The 19560-nt window shown below is 43.5% G+C and overlaps 1 protein-coding gene across 2 annotated transcripts in view; it reads left to right on the top strand.

Annotated features, from left to right (window-relative positions):
- Positions 1 to 330: 330 nt before the first annotated feature.
- The window catches only part of FMN1 (formin 1), a 430597-nt gene continuing 411367 nt past the window's right edge, over positions 331 to 19560 (top strand). For both annotated transcript variants that reach the window (XM_078053416.1, XM_078053418.1), the window contains exon 1: positions 331 to 409. The gene's annotated coding sequence lies outside the window, so the exon portion shown is untranslated. The remainder of the gene's footprint in view (positions 410 to 19560) is intronic.

The following is a 19560-nucleotide window of genomic DNA, read 5'->3' as shown; positions in this document are numbered from 1 at the left end:
CCTGGCTATCCACCTTTGACCTAGCCTAACGAACGCAGCCTCCAACCCAGCCGCGGGGGCTTGAGTTGCCCAATAACCTCACCGCGCCCTGGCCAGGCCCAGCGGCTCCGGTGGTGATTGGGCGCCGTCCCTTCCCGCTCCTCCTTGCCATCTGCCCGCCCCGGGCGCCGCTGCACGTTTCCATTGGTCGTCAGCCCTGCCGATCAGTCCACGGCTCGCTTCCCCCAAACAGCCTGCCGGGCCGGCGCGTGCTAGGGAGGCGGGGTCTCGGGGCAGGGGGCGGGGAAGGGGCGGGGAAAGGGTGGGGCTTCGGCGAAGGCTGGCGCAGCGGTGGCTTTGGGCTCTGGGTCTGGACTCCAGCGCAGCATCCTCGCTGCAGCCGCTACGGCTGGCTGCTGCACTTGGTCAGGTAAAGCGAGCCTTGTCTGTCCCGCTGGCGGTCTGCTCCGCCTCTTCTCCCTCCCGACCACAGGATGCCTGCTCCTCTCGGGGCGTCAGGGCTCTCGGAAAGAGGCATCAAATCTGTTTTGCCCCGTTACCTTACCTTCTTCCCCTTCGGCGTCCGTTCCTCAAGCTCCCCAAGCAAGCGGTTCCGAAGTGCGTTAATAGGGCCTCCCGGGTCACCCTAACGCTCCTCGCTACAGAACTGTCGTTAACTCTCAGGTCCCAGCGCCCGTGACCTGCCAGTGCAGTCTCCTTCCCAGCTTGGCACAGGAAGGGTGGAAGGGCGGGCGGGGAAGGGAGCGATGCAGCGCTTCATTTTGAAGCTGGACGTTTTTAGTTCACAGGGGGAATACCTTAGTGAGGTTGTTTTGGGAACGGAAGCTGCTTCATGATGGTGATTGGCAATGACTAGAAGGATATCTGTTGCTGCTTTGTGCTTATATTTGTAGGTGACATTCACCATCACCATTTTCTTCTTTCATCAACATCTTCACCACGACCATCACCATCAACATTTCTCTTCCTCCATCAGAGCTCTACAAGTTCTGCAAAGGCAGACTCTATTCATGCATGTAAGTGCTCTCCCCAAATAACACGCAGTGCCCTTGCCCCCTAAGGCTGGACAGAGCCAAGTCCTCATTTAACTCAAGGCCAAAGAGCTGGGAGTGGGGTGTGAATGGAGAGAATTTCTTTATCCCTATTTGCAGTTGAGATTGCCACAGAAAACCCTTTCCTCTAATCATTCACACTGCTGTTGGCTGACTAGGGAGAGTTTGACATTGGCAGTCAGTCACACACTCCGATGAGCTGAATGCGGAGTCCAGGACCTGTGATCCAGGCCTGTGCAGTATGGGTGCTTTAGCTACGGAGAGGGGAATGTCCAGACCCAAGCCTTTAAGAGGACCGGGTGAACTAGCTTAGCGTCTGACTTTCTTCCACAGTGGCTCCAGCTGTACTAAAGGACGATCCATGTTTGCATCTGCATCGTGGGCCCTGCCACCTTGGGGGATCCAAGTCCCTGGGAGAGAGAATTATGTTGTGTTGTCTATAGCGGGTAGCATCTTATGAGGGCAGGATTGGGATTCAGCAGCCATTGCTTAGCTGTTCCTAGGGCTTACTACAAGATCACTTGAATTTCAGATTTATTAACCCTTTTTCAGGAGGGGAAAACAGTACAACTGAGGGTTGCCTACCAGATTAACTGTCATTGTGGAAGATATTGCTTTAAAAGTGTTCAGAGGTTTCAGGTTTTGGTCAGACATATCTAACCATTAGTCTCCTTTTTCCCAATGGTGGTTATAGCCTAGTAGTAGGACCAGTGAATACAGTGCCTTTAGATATACTGCGGGGACGAAGGAGCAGTGGCCTCACCGGAGGGAAACAATGGATAAAAATTGGGAGACAGTATATCAAAATGGTTAAACCCAAAACCTGTCACATGAATTCAAATCCTGGGTGAACCACTTACTAGCTGAGTGATTTTGGCAAGTCATTTACTCTCTTGCACTTTAGTTTCTGATTTATAAAATGGGGATAGTATTACCTGCCTCATAAGGGAAGTTAGAAGGATTAAAGGAAGAATACAGTTAAATGTTTAGTAGTTCCTGGTACATAGTAAGTGGGGAATGAATGGTAATTGTTCTTGATAATACTTGCCAACAAAGATAATGAAGGCTAGTGTTCCGTCCCTCAATGTGCATTCCGCCCTCCCGTTGTCTTTCTTCTTCCCTCTTAGGTCTTAAAACTGATGCTCATGGGGGATGGCAGTCTTTAGGTTTCTCATAGGACTCCATCTTGGAGGGGTAGCACTGATTGAAGACACTTGTGTTTGGATAGACATTTCTCTCACCAGGCTGCACAAATGCTTAGCAAGCTCTTCAGATGCATTAAAAATACACCTTTAGAGAAGGTTTCTGGGCCTCTGGGCCTGTCCTAGGCTGCTCCTTTCTCCTTGGCTCTTCAGTGCTCTGACTTGGTAAATTGTGCTTTTTCCAGAATCACTACTGAATGCACTGGCTTCTGCCCAGGAGAAGCAAAACTGCTTTTCTTCAAATATCCCTGGGAATTAAAGAAAATCTAACTTGCCAGCATAAAAGAACTTGTATTTTACAATATTTTTCTTCTTTAAGAATAATATATTTCTCTTTGCCCATGTAGAAAACAGCAAGCATTATTGATGTGATTCAATTTTCTCATTTAGAAAGAGAGGTTAAGAGTCTTATCAGCTCTTTGGGGATACTTTGAAATTTAGAGGATACCGTCAGTTGTATCAATTAGGATCCTGTTTGTTGTATGTGATGGAAACCCAGCAGAAACAGTCGTAAGCAAAAATGAACATTTTTGACTAACATAACCAAGTCTTGACCACACTGTGATGTCTTCCTGAGGAAGCTGGTCCTGAGATTGAGAAACTTTTCTGATTTGGCAGCTTGATTTCTGTTTCTTTGTCTCTATCTCTTTAGGTTCTGTCTTTTATATCTGCTCTTTCTCTTTCTTAGCCTTATTATTTCTTATCTTAGACCTTGTCCTCTCAGTGTCTTCTTAGGCTCTAGATTCAAATTCATCTAGCTCCGTAAGCCAAGGGTAGCTCCTGTCTCCTCTAGCTCCACAGTGAATCCTAGGGAAGAACCGTGATTGATCGGTACTTGGTCACAGGCTTAACCCTGCCTAGAATGAATGTCTTGGCAAAGGGAATGGGGTTCTGTGAGTCCTATTATTGTCTGGGGGTGGATCTCCTATTCTAGTCTTCTTCCCTCTCTCCACATAAAATTGGTGGAGTTGTCCCCAAAGGAAGAAGAAAGGGAGCAGCCTGGAGCTTGATGTGATGATGAGGACTCAGAAATCCTTCTCTCCTACCTCTTATACAGTGACTCAAAGTCCAGTTTTATATTAAAGCTTTGAGCTCAGATCATGTGATCCCAGGCATTAGTGTGTTTTAGATGATTTTGCCTTTAATGGTTTCTTTAATTAAAACTTTACTTGTATAATTGTGAAAATTCACCAGAGATATTTAATAATATCTGGTGATTCCAGTCTTGGTAAATCATGTTTGGGGGTTACTCATACTCTCTTGTTGGGACTTTGTTTTAACAGAAGCCATTATTTGCAGAGGCTCATAGTCGCTGTGTTAAAAATCAGTTTTATTCTCAGCAGGTCTCAGCCTGTGTGTTGACAGAGTTGCAGCCATTAATCTGATTTGCTTGATCTTGTAGAGATGCTAAACCATGGGAATTGTATCCTCATGGAGTAAATATGAGCTTGCACAAACAGGCTGGCCTTGTGAGGGAATTGGAACATCCCTGTGTTTAGCATCTGAGCGGACGTGCTGACAAAGCAGTCATCTGTATGCCCTGTAACATAATAATTACGAAAGTGGGTAGATGGAAAGAAGGCTACAAACCTCCTTACCTTGTCAATATATAAAAGCAAAGCTCTAGGAAATGGGCCATTCCCTCCCACTTAGGTTTCTCAAGTTCTCTGGCTACATGTAAAACATGCCCCCGAATAATGTGCATTTCTATATTTCTTTAGGCTTTGAAGATATGATGCCGTAGTATACGAATGGGGCTGGGGCGGGGGGGCTGGTGGTGCAAGGAGTTAGTCTTCCCTTTGGGCCTTATCTCACCTTACCTTGAAATGACCTCTGTAATTCACCTCGACAGGAACCAGGCAACTGGGTAGGTTTTTTGATCTTGTTCTTGTTTTTGTTTTTTAAAAGCCAATTCATCTGTTTCCTTACCTTAAGCAAAACTGACCTATATTGTGTTCCATTTTATTAGGGTTATACCTGTTTCTCCTTTCTGCAGTGTCATAGATCCTTAGTAAAGACCAACATCTTTCAAATTAAACACTTTTCTTACCTTGGTCTTCTGAGTCACAGGCTATTGTGGGGGATATTTTGGAGGTAGGCAGGACTTTCTTTTTTAACAGGAGAAAAATGGAGTTCATTAGCAGGTGCATCATGCTTACACATGGGAATACCCAGACATGAGTAGCTCCAAAGGGTAGTGAGAACATGGGCTTAAATACCATCTTAGGCCAAAGGAAGGGAGTTTGGGGCTTCTGGGTGAAGGAGGCAAGTTTTGGGAAGGTGTCCAAGAAAAGTATGGTTAAACAAGAGTTGCTTAGTAAAGTATGTTATGCAGATTTAAGTCTGTGCCTTCTCATTAATAAGAGTTATTAAGAATGCTCCTCCTCCTGGCATGGGAGAAGGAGATACTTTTTTACAAGTGGAAATTTCCTTTATAATGTACATTTCATTTACAAAAGGAAAGCTTGTGCACTTTTCCTTTTATAGCTTTTACTGCATCTTCCTGGATCTCAATGGCCATTAGCTCATACTAATACATATGCCAAAGAGACATAGGGGGGTAGCATATTCTGATATCCCTCATTCTGCCCCTTGAAACTTCATTTTTTTTCCCAAGAAGTTTTATTTATCAAAAGCCAAGTTGGTATATAGCTTTAGAGAGATTCAGGTTTGCAGGGTAAGAGATCTACAGAGGGGGTTGGGGAGAGAAAGAGAGAGAGAGAGAGAAAAGGAACAAGAATGAGAAAGCAGAAGCATTGCCCCATCTCATTAAATCGGTGTCTTGGTCCTGGGAATCAGCCAGTCTAGTTAAACAGTTATTTCAGGAGACAGCGGTATAGGTGGGAGGAAGGCACTGAGCTCAGCAATCTCTATGGCCTCTATATGGTGTAAGCAATCAGGCATTTAGTAGGGGGCATTTCTATGGAGATAAAACCCATTTCTAATGGTTAGAACAAACTATACACCCAGTTTTTGAGTCCAGAGAGCAGTTGATTGGTAAGATTTCTAAATGCTGGGCTTACAGCATCCTTAGATGGCAGCATCAGGACAGACAATGCCAGTCTGATGAATTTCCTGGGTTGCAGTTTGAATGTCCCTGGTGATGGCACTGGGTGTTGCGGTGAACCTTTTGAGTGGCCTTATACAGCAACAAAGGTTAGATAGGCAAGACTTTCATATTCATGTTGGTCATCAGGATCTGGGCATTCATGGACAAGTAGCAGATGCCGCCAGAAGGCGGAGTGGGAGGGTAGATAAGGCTAAAGGGTAGGGCAGGAAGCACCACCGTGCGGCTACCGTGAAGGTGCTAGTGCTAACACGCCAGGAGGAGTGCTCCAGAGCATGTTTCTATGAAAGAAGCAGCAGAGACTGGGAGATGACCTGAGGACCAATATTTAGTAAGCCACCCAGCACAGCAGTGTGTGACTGCTCTTCTTAGGTATGCTTGCCCTCTTTTTGCCCAGATGTCCACACTCATGCAGGCTCAGAGGCTTTCTGCAGTGATTTCCCCTGTGAAACATGGAAGGAAAAATACAGATGTTTCGGGGCGGCAGGGGGAGGGCGGGGAACCTGTCCACTTATGAAGAGAACCTCCCTCTGGTGATCCACTCCCCGTGGTAATTTGGGGAAATCATATAGCTTCCCAAACCTCGACATTTGCACAAATGAAGTTCCAGTGAAATTCTCTGGAAGAATGGCGTCATCTGTGGCTGAGAGCAGACCCTTCTGAGCGGCACATAGCTGGGCCCCGTGCTGTCCCATGCTCCCCAAGGGCTCTTTCCAGTGTCTCAGTGTCTTCCAGTATTACAGAGCAGCTTTTCTGCTCTTTGATGTTGTAAAGATAGCTGAGCTAGGATGGGGAATGACAGTTTTTGTCACAGCACTTAATGATCTTTCTCCTGTGTGAGATTGCACTGGGCAAATATTGTTGTGTTAAATATGTTCAGTCCCCAGGAGGCAGTGACTAAAATCTTCATCGCTGTTTCCAAAGGGTGCCTTGCTGCTTTGATCTGTTCACTGATTAAAAGCCCATCCCTGGGATCTTAGCCCTGTGAGTACTAATAAAGCCTGTTTCTCACCGTGATGCCAAGGAGCCCACAGAAGTTGTTGGTGTTCTACTTAGAGAAAAATGTCCTCAAAGTCTATTCGAAGGGCAGGCAGCAAGTATATTTCCTCTCCTGTGCTTAGTGCAGGAGATTTCAGCTCCCTCCCTTGGTTACCTAATCCATCAGTAGGTACCTCTGTGCAGTGGTAAGTGGTATTTTATCTTTCGTATAGATGAGCAATTCAGGACTCAGAGAGGTTAATATGTCTGCTTAAAGGTATGGCTCTAAATGAAATCTGGGTAGTATTTATTTTACCTGTTGGTTTGCGTTCCACCTTCTGTCTGTCCTAGTAAGCCACAGAGAACATTCCTGGCTTTGAAATTTGTTAAACTTTCAAAGCAGTATAAACCATAAATATAGTGCAGTATTCTGGGTATGGGTTTAGTGAAAAGCAAGAGTTGCTTTTTTTAGGCATTAACATGATTACGCTTTCTCTTTTTAGATAAAGACAGCCACTTTAGAAAATTTTCTAGGCCTAGCTCATATTTGGAAAGCTTTGCAAATAATTTTTTAAAAGCCCACAGGTCTGCAGAAAATGGAATTCATCTACAGAATTGGCATCTGTCCTGTTCCCATTTACCAATGTCCTCATCCCCTTTTATCTCTGTCTCTGCCGTAGCACCCTCTACTTTCTACCTACACGAGCCCAACTGCCTTCTCTCTGACCCACCTAATCCCCATTGAAAAAAATATGAATAGAACAAAGCACACGTAATAGGGGGCATTGTCCTTACATTAGAGTCACTTTCTGATTTGTTTTAAGCTGGTCCTGATTCCTTTGAAGCTCTGAAAATATAGATCAATTCTAATTTTTGTGATTATTTGGAGAACTGAAACTCCCTGATAACACTAGTGTCATAAGGGAAACCGTGCCAGATTGGGGGGAAAAAAAAACAAACAAACACCTTACAGTTTTCTCAAGCATTACCTTATTTCTTACTCCATAGCTCTTGTACCCAAATTATTCTCTAGGTAGGTGACAAGATATATTTTTTTAGTTGTAAGTGGAGAAAACTGAGATGGGGAGATAAGAAAGTGACTTGCCCAAGGTCACTCACAGTCAGTGGCCCAGCCAAGAATAGATCCAGGTCACCCGACTCCCTGGGCTTGGTTTATGACATCATTCAACTTCTCTTCAGGAAGTAACAGCCCTGCCAGCTACAAAAATGAAAGGACAGGACACCACTCTCTCAGACTTAGGTTTTTGGGCCTTGGCCTTTAAAAATTTTTTTTTTCCACTTTTGGTTAAAACGTATTAATAGCTGCCACATTGCTCCCTATTAGCTAGATTTAAGACCTTAAGTAAAGCAGAATTTGTTAAGAAGAACAACAAAATTCTGTACCTGTGGCCAATAGTACTGTCTCGTACACTTAATTTGTTAAGAGGGTAGACCTCATGTGAAGTGTTCTTACTAAAATAAATAATTTTAAACAGATAAACACTATTTTGATATCATAATCACAAATTGGGCAAATGACACAGTGAGAGGGAAAGGTGGCTGAAGGCACCAAAGTGGTTGCATAGGGCTCTTGTGCTCAAACAACATCCAACAAGGACAGAACACACAGGAGAGGGGAGAAGGGGCATATAGCCTAAGACTGCACTTAGACAGGGGTATGGCTTGGGCCCAGGGGAATCACATCAGGAAAACTAAGGTCATAAATAAGAGGACTAGAAAAAAATTAAGCCAATTTTTATAAAAGAGGGCTTTTAATTTACAAGCAGAATATGATGCACAAATGCTGCTACTTGAAAAGGATGAGGTCAGATTCAGAGAGAGAGAGGAAGCAGAGCTCCTTCGTTCTTATTTTGCTCCTGTCTTTTCTCTGCAAGCGTAGCTGGTGAGAATCTCCATCTATGAACACAGGCATATAAAACGTATCTCCTCTCTTAACTCTTTTTCAAATTATCTTCATTTTTGTTTCAAGCCTCTTCCTTCTGGAAAAGTAGAAGACCTACCCTCAGTCCTGCTTAGGTTCACAGCATCCCCCAGAGGTGTATCAGGCTCCAGGGTGCTGGCACAGTATGGCAGCCCTGGCAGAGGGGACCCTCTGGTCATTGAGGCATCTGATCACACAGGTCACACTATAGTGCTGTATTTCCGCTCATGTAACTTGCTCAGCTGCAGGTGTCCAGGTCATCCTCAGGCCACAAAAATCTTTTGGTGACATTTCCTATGGCTCCTTCTGCCTAGATGTCCCACACACAGCTCTGGGGGCAGGGGGGTTGTGGCCTCCCTGGGGACAATGTCAGGAAACAAGGCTGGCTCCTCCCTCCTCCTGGGCTCATAAGCCTCCCTCCCTCCTTTTCCCACAGCTGGAGGGAGATAATTCCCCTTGTTGCTTCAAGGCTCTTCATGTCCGTATATTTCATTCCTTTTTATTACCTCCTTCGAGAGATTCCCTATGTTCTTCTAAGTGTTTGGGATTTTGGAAAACAAAATCTACAAATATTCTGAGGCTATTTCTCTTTTTCCCCTTGCCTTTGACCTCTCTTGATGCAATGGACACCAATTCTGATATCTGCCTTACTGGGGGTCAAGCAAGAGGGGAAAACACAAGGAGAAATAAAAAGAAACAGATTAATTATCTTTGAACTACTTTTTTAGAAGTACAGTGATTTTGGATATCTGTCTTGTTCGCATCCATTTTCCTTTCTCTGAAAATGACCCCAATAGGTGAGTAGGGGCTTCATATACATAAGACCATGTCCCTGGTCAGGGTTACTTAAACCAGGGATAGAAATCTGACCCAAGCTGGGCCAGTCGGATTCCCTTCCCCAAGAATGAGAGTTTAGGACTGAAGGATGGCAGTGACTAAGAGTCAATGGAGTTATGTGGCAATTAGGGAAGTACTCCAGGGGGTGGCCTTTGTGCCCTGTCCCAGAGGCCATTGGAAGGCTCTGCCTCCTGCTCTTGGCTTTTCTACCCTTACTCTGATTTCATGAAATCAGAAATCCATGAATTTTATGAAACTGGAGATGCCTCTATTTTTGTTAAAAGTAGCCCAAATCAGTTTCAGTTGCTTGCAACCAAAAGTAATTCAAGAATAGTCTTCAAACTTGCAAAGGCAGAAAAACATGGTGAAGAGGAAACTGACACTCAAGATAGGCGAAGAGATAGTAAGATATAATCTAACCATTTAAGAGGTGTTCATCTAAGGATTTAAAGCGACCATTACAACAATTACATTTGCGATCCTGGAACAACTTTTGGCATTTTTTTTGAGGAACTTTTTTTTTTTTTTTACTGTGGGCACTGCTTTGTAGTAAAGTGTCAACACACTAATGAACAGTCAGATGATGCGCAGGGTTTTTGAGAATGGAAGTACTTCCATCTGAGAGCTTGCTGAAAAGACGGGGCGGGGGCTTAGGATGAGATGTCTCAGGTGTTTAAAGGACCCTTGGACAGGAGGAGAGTGGGGTTTACAAGCTCTGCAAGTAAGGACAAGCACCAGTGGGAAGGTATCAATGGAAATGGATTTTGGCTGGGATTAAGGGATTTTTTTTATTATTATTATTTTACATTTAGAGTTGTCTGAAACCCATGAGGTTTCCTTGTGGTCTAGAGAACAGTTTGCCACTTAAGAGTTTGAGATGAGACTGGATGGTCATTCACAAAGGTTCTAGTGAAAGAGAAAATCCATAATTGGGATGGAATGGATAATTTCAAAGTTTTCTTTAAATCTAAGATCCTATCATTTTCTCTATGAATTTTGTCCACTCCTAGACTAGAAAAATGCCAACCCACATCTTGACAGAATGCAATAGAAGTTTAAGCACTTCACAAATATTATTTTATAACATTTTTCTTCCTTTATATGAAAAAAAATCACACACATAGGCTATAACTTATCATTGAGAGAAGACATTTTCATAAAGAGAAACAAAAATTTATTTTCTATTCTCTGAATTGTTATTGACAGTGATTAAACGTTTCACATCCAGGTGGTTCACTGAATTGAAAAAAACTTTCTGTAATAATAACGTAGGCATGCAAAACCCAGGGAATGCTGAATTCCACTGTTTAAATTTCGAGGCTACATGAAACTAAATAGGTTTCTTGAGTTACTTTATGGAGGAAATCAGAATCCCACTCTTTCCCCAAACCTTTATAAAGGAATAAGATGTTACCCTGTTACCTCCTGTGAGACCTAAACAGGTAGCTCAGATGTTTTGTTCACCACTCCCCAAGACATCTCACATCAGCTCATCCCTTTTATAACTATGTAACCATTTGTGTATTTTAGATTATAATTCTTAATTCAAGGGTAAGAACTGGATTATTCTCGTTTGTCATTTATCGCAGCAAGCAGATGTTGACATTCAATAATCATGTCTTAAACAAGAATGGACAAGGAAAGCCACTTAGTTTGAAATCCTGGTCTTAAAGACTCTATCAGATGTAGTCCAACATGACCATTTTCATAATCTCTTTCATAATCTCTCATTCTTCTTGTAAAAACTTTAAAAAATGCAAGCGTACGTGTAACCATTCATTAGGTCTCTGTTATTACTTTATCAAGAGCACTCAAAAGAATCCAGTCTTTTCTGCTTTGCAAATTGGGTTCTCAAGTCCTGTTAAAGACACCATCAGCGATATAAGTAAAAAAACATATTTTCTATCTATTTTGGAGTCTAACTTAAAAAGAAGGAAACATAATTGTGAATGTAGAGTCTAAGGTAAAGCCTTTTTTTTTTAAATTTTTTTATTATTATGTTAATCCCCATACATTACATCATTAGTTTTAGATATAGTGTTCCATGATTCATTGTTTGTGCATAACACCCAGTGCTCCATGCAGAACGTGCCCTCCTCAATACCCATCACCAGGCTAACCCATCCTCCCACCCCCCTCCCCTCTAGAACCCTCAGTTTGTTTTTCAGAGTTAAGGTAAAGCCATTTTAAAAATCATTTTTGGAAATGTGAAAAATACAAAAAGGTACAAAGAAGGAAATAGCAATGATCCATATTCCCATCATATTTTGCATTCTGTATTCCCTCTACTTTTGGGAAACACACTTTTAAAAAATCACATATGTTGGGGCGCCTGGGTGGCTCAGTTGGTTTAGTGTCTGCCTTTGGCTCAGGTCATGGTCCCGGGGTCCTGGGATCGAGTTCCTACTCAGCGGCGAGTCTGCTTCTCTCTCTCTCTCTCTCCCTCTATGTTCTCTCTCTCTCAAATAAATAAATAAATAATCTTTGAAAAAAAAATCATATATGTTGATTGTCAAGAATTCAAATAAGGCAAAAAATTACAAAGATGAGAATAAAAAAAATCATCTCAAATACTACAGTTCCCATTGTTAACCTTAGATAACATAATTTCAGACATCTATCCATACCTATATATCTGTTTATCTAGGTGGATATTTAGATAGAATACTTTTTAAAAAATAAATAGAGATGCTATTTATAACAAAAATAATTTTTTAAGCAATTTAAAAAACTGAATTGAAACTAAATTGCTTAAATTTTTAAGCAATTTAAAAAACTGCATTGAAACTAAAGAAGAGTCAAACTTCAAATAAATGTACCTCATTTCAAGGTACATTATTTCTTTAAAAATGTCTCTTTATGGCTAAAGTATCATGAAAAGTATTAAAAAGCTGGAGTCACTGTCATTAATTATATTGCTGTTTTTATGAACTTTCTTCTTTAGACAGTATCAATTGACTTCCTTTTTTTGAAAGATTAACAGCTTTGAAACTTCTTCCCCATTTCCTTTTCCCACCTCCTGAATATTATTAGATGTTTTATTATTTTTACATTGTTCAGGTTATAGTGTCCCTTTTTGCTATGTAAGTATATTTTGAGAGTCCTTTAGTGGTAGCCATATGCTTAAATGAATTGAATGTGTATAGCTCTGGGCGTGGTATCCTTGTGCTTTGTTTTCAGTTATTTTGATAAACGATAACTTGACACAATCATTCATGATCTCCAATACTTAGGTCTAAAACTGTGTAAACCACTATCATTCATCACTAAAAAACTGTTGAGTGCCTATTTGGTGCTAAGTATTGCTGAACTCTAAAAACTTGGCATTAAATAACCTAGAATCCCTGCCCTCAAGAAGAGAGAGCAACCAAAATATATTAAATTCCTAGTGTGCTAGCTCCATGAAAGCTGTTTTATTATTTCCTTATCCCCTGTGACCATCCTAAGGTCTGGTATTTCATAGGCCCTCAATCAATACTTGTTTAATTAAGGGGTCTTTATGTGCTGGACACCGTGGTAAGTGCATTAAAAGTTATATCTCATTTTATCTCGACAACCAACCTATTAGGTAGGCATTTACTGTCTCTGTTTTATAGTTGAGGAAACGGAGTCTCAGTAAATAATATCCCAAAGTTATACAACAGGATTTCATGGTAAAGTTCATTCTTTTTTCATCACCCCTGGCCTGGGTCATAAATTTATGTTGGAAGTAATGGAGGAAAGAGGCACATGAACTACTGCTTATAATACATGAGTGAGTAATACGATGGTGTATGTGTAGTCTGGAGGCTACAGGGTTGCTGGGTGTGGAATCTCCACTCTGTGATTTTGTTGCTCTCTGACATCAAGCAAGCTCCTTCTCTTCTCTGAGCCTCAGTTTCCTATCTATAAAATGGGACTAACAGAGGGAGGATTAAGTGAAGTAACTCGGGTAAGATGTATAGCATAATGCCTGCCACAAGTGCTCAGGAAAGAGTAGACATTACTCTTATTTTTGCAGGGTGCTCTGAATGCTCAAAGAAAGGAATCATTTTGTCCCCTGGATTTTCAGGACACTTGTGTGTGGGCTCTGCTAGAAGTGTAGGAATTCATCAGGTGAGAGGTAGACGGAGTCTTGGTAGAAAGAGAAACATGAATCATAGGGCCGAAGATCTCGCCGAGATGCACTGTATTTGCATTACCCTAATTAACTCCCAAACCTTCCTCCCTTTGCTTGCTTGTCTCCAGAGTGTCCAAACAGGAGTATCTGTGTTTAGAAAGGCCGACTTGCAAATAGACCATCATATCTTACTAGACCATCTTCCCGCTGAGAAGGTGAATTAGTCAGTGTCCGTACGGCTCCGAGGAAACGTAAGGTGACGGGGCAGCTTTAGGACTATTGGTCCAGGAGGCCAGGGGCCATCCCAGGCCAGCTTAAGAGCACCAGATGGTCCAAAGAAGGAGCCTGCAGTCTGTCTGTTATTCTAGAACAGTGTTCCTCAACCTTTTTCTCATTGCCTCTCTCTTTTAGACTTTTCCCTAATTGCCTCCCCATCATGACATGTTAGTACCACAGATAAACTGCGTATCTATTAGGTACTCTGTTTATCCCTACTTCACACACGCACAAAGTAAGACCTTTAATCCTCTCCCAAGAACCACCTTGAACGAAGCAGTCTTCAGTGGGCCTTCTCGGGTGAGCTGCTGTTCTGGGGCCGACCCGACACTTGAAGGCTCCAACTGTTGTGCTCATGAACAGCCACTTCCACAATGATTCCTTCCTACTGCCCTCACCTCCCCTCTGCTCCCGGTCTCTCTCTGCTTCCACGCCTGCCTTTTCATAGTCTAGTTTCCATATAGCAGCCCGAGTGACCTTTGACAAATGTAATCAGATCGTGTCTCTCCCCAGCTTCCCCTTGGACTTGGAATCACATTTGGACTCTAAGTCATGGCCCCAAAGCCTACCTGATCTGGCTCCCATCCACTGCTCCCCTCTCTTCAGTACCGGCCTGTGTGTAGGGGAGCGTCTCCTATGGACGGACCAAAGCCAGCGGACAGAAAGGCACAGGTGTTCGCAGGGAGTAGCTCTCGGGGTGTGCCGATCACCACTGAGGGGACAGGGTGGGCACTGCCCATGGTGGCTGCGACCCCGGGAAGGCTCAGAAAAGGGGAGTCCGGAAAGACTCCTCTGAAAAAGAGAGTGATGGAGCTACTGCACAAGTGAACCATGCGAAGGAGGGCCCGAGTCACTTCTGTGCATAAAGGGGGCGGCAGTCATTGGGTGTCTGCCTTCGGCTCAGGTCATGATCCCAGAGTCCTGGGATCGAGCCCCACATCGCGCTCCCTGCTTGGCGGGAGGCCTGCTTCTCCCTCTCCCACTCCCCCTGCTTGTGTTCCCTCTCTCGCTGTGTCTCTCTCTCTGTCAAATAAATAAATCTTAAAGAAGGGGGGGCGGCCAGTGTGGAGCCTCCGCAGCGGGAGGGGGTGGCCTGCATGTGAGCCCCTGACAGGTCACTGTGGCGAGAGCTTGAAATGAAGCTGGAAGAAGAGGTGAAGGTCCAATCCCACAGGGTCTTTTAGGCCCAGTTAAGGGCTAAAATCTGTTTTAAGCACAAGAGAGCCACTGGACAGTTTTGAGTGTGTGACTGACTGCAGAGGTGATCAGGTCAGATTCTCGTCTTGCAATGATTGTTCTGGTTGCCATGTGAGCAGCAGGTGAACGAACGCAGACCCATTTGGAGGGCACCGAGGTGGTAGGGTGGCTGACCAGCACTGGTTTCAGCTAGCACCAAAAGGCCTGCCTCCTGGAAGCTCCTCAGTCATGGGCGAGCAGCGCAATCGGTCATCCTGTACTCAGCAGTCATTCAAGGCGAGAGGATATAGTTGCCTTACGGGAGATGCAGCATCTACTCGTCCCTCGACTCACATCAGAAGAGGATCAACATCTTGATTCCCTTTTTCTGAAAGCCCCTTAGAATTGGCGTCCCCAAATATACAGACAACACAGGAATACACACACACACACACACACACACACACACACCCTAATGTGCAATTGCTTCAGGTAAGCCTGGATTATTCTTTCTACACAGGCCTGGTGGCACCATGTTTTTGACATCTCAAAGCCTGGAGCCTGCCCTAGCGAAGGTTGATCTAAGTAAGAGGGTGCACTGAGTCACTGCCGTACCTTGTGCTTCTGCTCACTGTCAAGACACACCCTGAGCCTGGGCTCCTATGCAGCCTCTTTATCCCCACCATCCTGGCCCCGGCCTCGCCTTCCTTTCCAGCACCCCCCAACCCGGCCCCACGAAAGCTTGCTTTTTGACCCTGCTGTACTACAGGGCACTTCAGTAGCCCTCAGTGGCCAATAAAGTGAACATCGTCACTCCTGGATTTCAGAACTGTCTCCCTACACCCCCTTATCTAACTCTTCCCACTTTATCCAGCCCCAAAGAAAGAAGAATTTTGTTACTAAACCATCAAAAAGAATTGAGGGAGCGGGCACCTGGGTGCCTCGGTCGTTGAGCGTCTGCCTGCCTTCGGCTCAGGTCATGATCCCAGGGTCCTGGGATCGAGCCCCATGTCGGGCTCCCTGCTCCACGGGGAGCCTGCTTCTCCCTCTCCCACTACCCCTGCTTGTGTTCCCTCTCTCGCTATGTCTCTGTCAAATAAACTAAAAAAAAAAAAAAAAAGAATTGAGGGAGGACTACCACTCTTCTTCTTGGAAATAGCTAACTGGGCCCACTCTGTGCCAGGCATGATGTTAAACACTGTACACACATATTTACTAATACTTATATTAAATGGATTACACATTGGCAGACTTTTATGGAATACCCATCATTTTCTAGTTAATTTCTCAAGCATAGGACACAGCCTGGAACAAAGCTCTTCCTTTCATGGTGGTTATGTTCTACAGTGTTTTGGGAGAGACCAAGAAACCGATATATATATATATATATATATAATGTGGCAGGTGACAAGTTCAGGGAAAGGGCTGGAGAGTGACATTGGCCATGGGCACTCTTTCATATAGCGTCACCAAGGAAGACTTTTTGTGAGGCATCATTTGAGCAGACACCTGAAGGTGGCCAGAGACTAAGTCATCAAGATTCTGGGGGTGGTTCAGGCAAAGGGAACAACAACAACAACAACAACAAAAAAATATATATATATATATATATTTGGCTGATGGTGGAATCTTGGAATCACCTCTTTCATTTTTCCTTTGGGCATTATTCAGTTTCATAAATCCATTTTCCCCCTTGTTTAGTATCTTGGAATATTTAAAAACATTTCTTTACTTTTCACATGCCCTACTGTGACTTTCATCTGATCTTTAATGGAAATTTTGCTATTCATCTAGCCATTTACTCCCTAATCTGACTTTTTGTATTTTTCATATTTTTCTCTCCTGGATGCATGTTTTTTGTAAAAGATTTTTTATTTATTTGAAAGAGAGAGACAGAGATAGTGAGAGAGAGCACATGCAGGGAGAAGAGGGAGAAGCAGGCTCCCCGCTGAGCAGGGAGCCCAATGTGGGACTCGATCCCAGGGCCCAGGGATCACGACCTGAGCCAAAGGCAAACACCAAACCAACTGAGCCACCTAGGCGCCCCTCCCTGTCAAAACTGACAGAAAGCCAGTTTTGTTCTTGATAATGACTTTTTGTCTACTTTAATTGTTGTGTTTGCTGGAAAGAAAACTCAAGCCATCGTTAAACATTACCGCCGACTACAAATAATAATGTGCTTGAATTTTCAGGCAGAGACACAGGTCTGATTTATATCTTCAGATAATGGTACTTTAGTGAACTATTTACTGAATATCTTCCATCTTTAAGACATGTACTGTAGGGAATAAAAAGATGGTGATGATGATAATCCCTCTCCGTAGGGGCTTTTGATCAAGCAGGAAAAATACATCACAGGTTAACTGGTGGTAGGAAACAGGGTGTACTGGGATTCTATTCCTGGATAATATGGCTCTAAAACACATAATACTAATTACTGATAGAGCCCCTATGTATATATGTACTATGTATAGGTCTATCAGCTATCATTATTGCCTATATCTGAGGCATGAGGCACATAGAGGGTACATAGCCATCTCAGGTTACCATGCTAAGCAGAGGAGCTGGGATTTGAACCTAGGCAGTATATTTCCTAAAGCTGTGCTAAGGGGTAGGAGGAGGGAGGGACCCTCTGACCCTTAAGACTGTGAGGCATGGTGCACAAGCACATCTGAAAATAGATCATGGGCCCAGTTAGGATGGAGTCAAATATTCTGACACACAAGGCTAAATAGATTTGAGACCCAGAGCAGGACATGGAGGCATCATAGGCTGGTTTAGACTGGTAAGAGCCTGAGAAAGGCCTTGAGTTGAAGATTTTTGCCTTTGAGCATTGGCCAGGAAGGAGTGATTAAACTACCAATGTTAGGTTCCAAATAAAGGGTTTGGATCAAAGGGAGAAAAGGCTTTAGAAATGCCAGGGTGGAGAGATCACTGTGTCCTGGGTCTCCCTTAAGCTAATCATGAATTTTCTTTTACAATAGAGGTGGAAATAATAAGCCCTGATTAATGCATTTCTTTTTCACCCATGCTGATTTTACATTCAGTGTTACTTGTTTTTTAACACTTCACTTGCTTTCCTTCTAGTTCTTGTATTACTGATGAAAGTTTGGTTTTTTCTCCCTATTTATGAGTTTCTTATGCCATTTTCCTTGCCTGCTTCCACCCCTTTCTGTCCCATGGTGTCTTTCGGCTTCAGGAGTTTGGGTTCTGATCCCACGTGTGCTCTGAATTCACTGTTTACCTAGAAAAGGAATTTGGAGAGCGGGCTCCATTTCTCTGCAGGAGGGATTGTGGAATTGCACTGTGAATACGGAGAATCAAAAACTATTTTATGGATGAGGACACAGAGGTACAGAGGGGTTGAGTGGCTTGCGAAAGATCACTGTTAGTGATTGGCTGAGCTGGACTTGAGTCCAAGGCTTCTCACTCTGCATTCATTGTGTTTTCCTTGGTCTACACTGCCTGGGGGCGGGGAACTGTCTCCAGTGAAGACTGATCAGACCCGGACCAGTTACACCACAGGGTGAGTGCTCCATATTCTTTGACTTAAAGAAGAGGAATTAGTAAATGAATGGGCCCGTCTTCTGAATGAGACTCTGTCCTCTGTCAGTCCTGTGGGAGATTTTCAGAGTCAGGGCTCTGGGGGCAAACCATCTGGGTTCAGATCCCAGCTCAGCCACTTACTAGTTGTGAGACCCCAGGCAAATTACTTACCCTCTCTGTACCTCAGTTTGCTTATGGTAGAATGGGGATAATTGTAGTACCCACCTCATAGACTTGTGTGTGTGTGTGTTTGTGTGTGTGCGTGCATGAAAATGAATGTCTTGAAACAGGTAAAGCCTTAAGGAGAGTGCCCAGTATATGATGAGTGATCACTAAACAATAGTAATTACCTGAACTATTTAAAGACATAGACTACTTAGAAACACTCTTGGTACTCATGAGTCATGTGTTAGCTGCAGGCAGAAGCATTAGGATTTTGTAATAAAATAAAATTAAAAAAAAAAAAAAGCATTAGGATTTTGTCAGTGCTGGGAAGACCTCTGACCCTACCAATACTTCTATTTAAGTGAAGCTGGCATACCCTAAATTGACTCCACAGCTTATCATTCCCTTCGACAGGGTAACCCTGAAAGTGAAATACTCCTGGGATGACTAACATATGTAGTTGAAAGCTCAATGACTTCTATTCGGTCATATTTTGAAAGTGAATTTTTTGAAGGACAGGAAAGAGAATGCATTGCAAGTAAGAGGAAGGAAAGCACAAAGAAGTCTGTTGGAGATGCCAAAGACAAATGATCCATCTAAGTAGTGCAGAGAAAAATGTCTGACATACAGCTGGATTTTTAAATGGAAAGTTTGTTGTTGTTGTTTTTTAAAGATTTATTTAGGGCGCCTGGGTGGCTCAGATGGTTAAGTGTCTGCCTTCAGCTCAGGTCATGATCCCAGGGTCCTGGGATGGGGCCCCGCATCGGGCTCCCCACTCAGTGGGGAGTCTGCTTCTCCCTCTCTCTCTGCGCCTCCACCTGCTCATGCTCTCTCTGTCTCTCTCAAATGAATAAATAAAATCTTAAAAAAAAATACAAGATTTATTTATTTATTTAGAGAGGGAGAGAGAAAGCAGGAGGGGCAGAGGAAGAGGGAAAGAGAAAAGCTTAAGCAGGCTTCACACCCAGCGTGGAGCCTGACAAGGGGCTTGATCTCACGACCCCAAGACCATGACCTGAGCTGAAATCAAGAGTTGGATGCTGAATCGACTGAGCCACCCAGGTGCCCCTAAATGGGATGGTTTTTAAATGGAAAATGTGCCATTTGCTTTGGTAGCACTTCAACTAGGTATTTCTCTCAAACCTCCCTCAGCCAAGTCCACTGTGTCTCAGATACTGATCTTCTACAACCTTCAGATAAATTGCTTGTTTAGATAAGAT

Source organism: Halichoerus grypus, chromosome 8, assembly GCF_964656455.1.
Source record: "Halichoerus grypus chromosome 8, mHalGry1.hap1.1, whole genome shotgun sequence".
Lineage (NCBI taxonomy): Eukaryota > Metazoa > Chordata > Mammalia > Carnivora > Phocidae > Halichoerus > Halichoerus grypus.
This window is presented reverse-complemented; position numbering and strand designations above follow the sequence as displayed.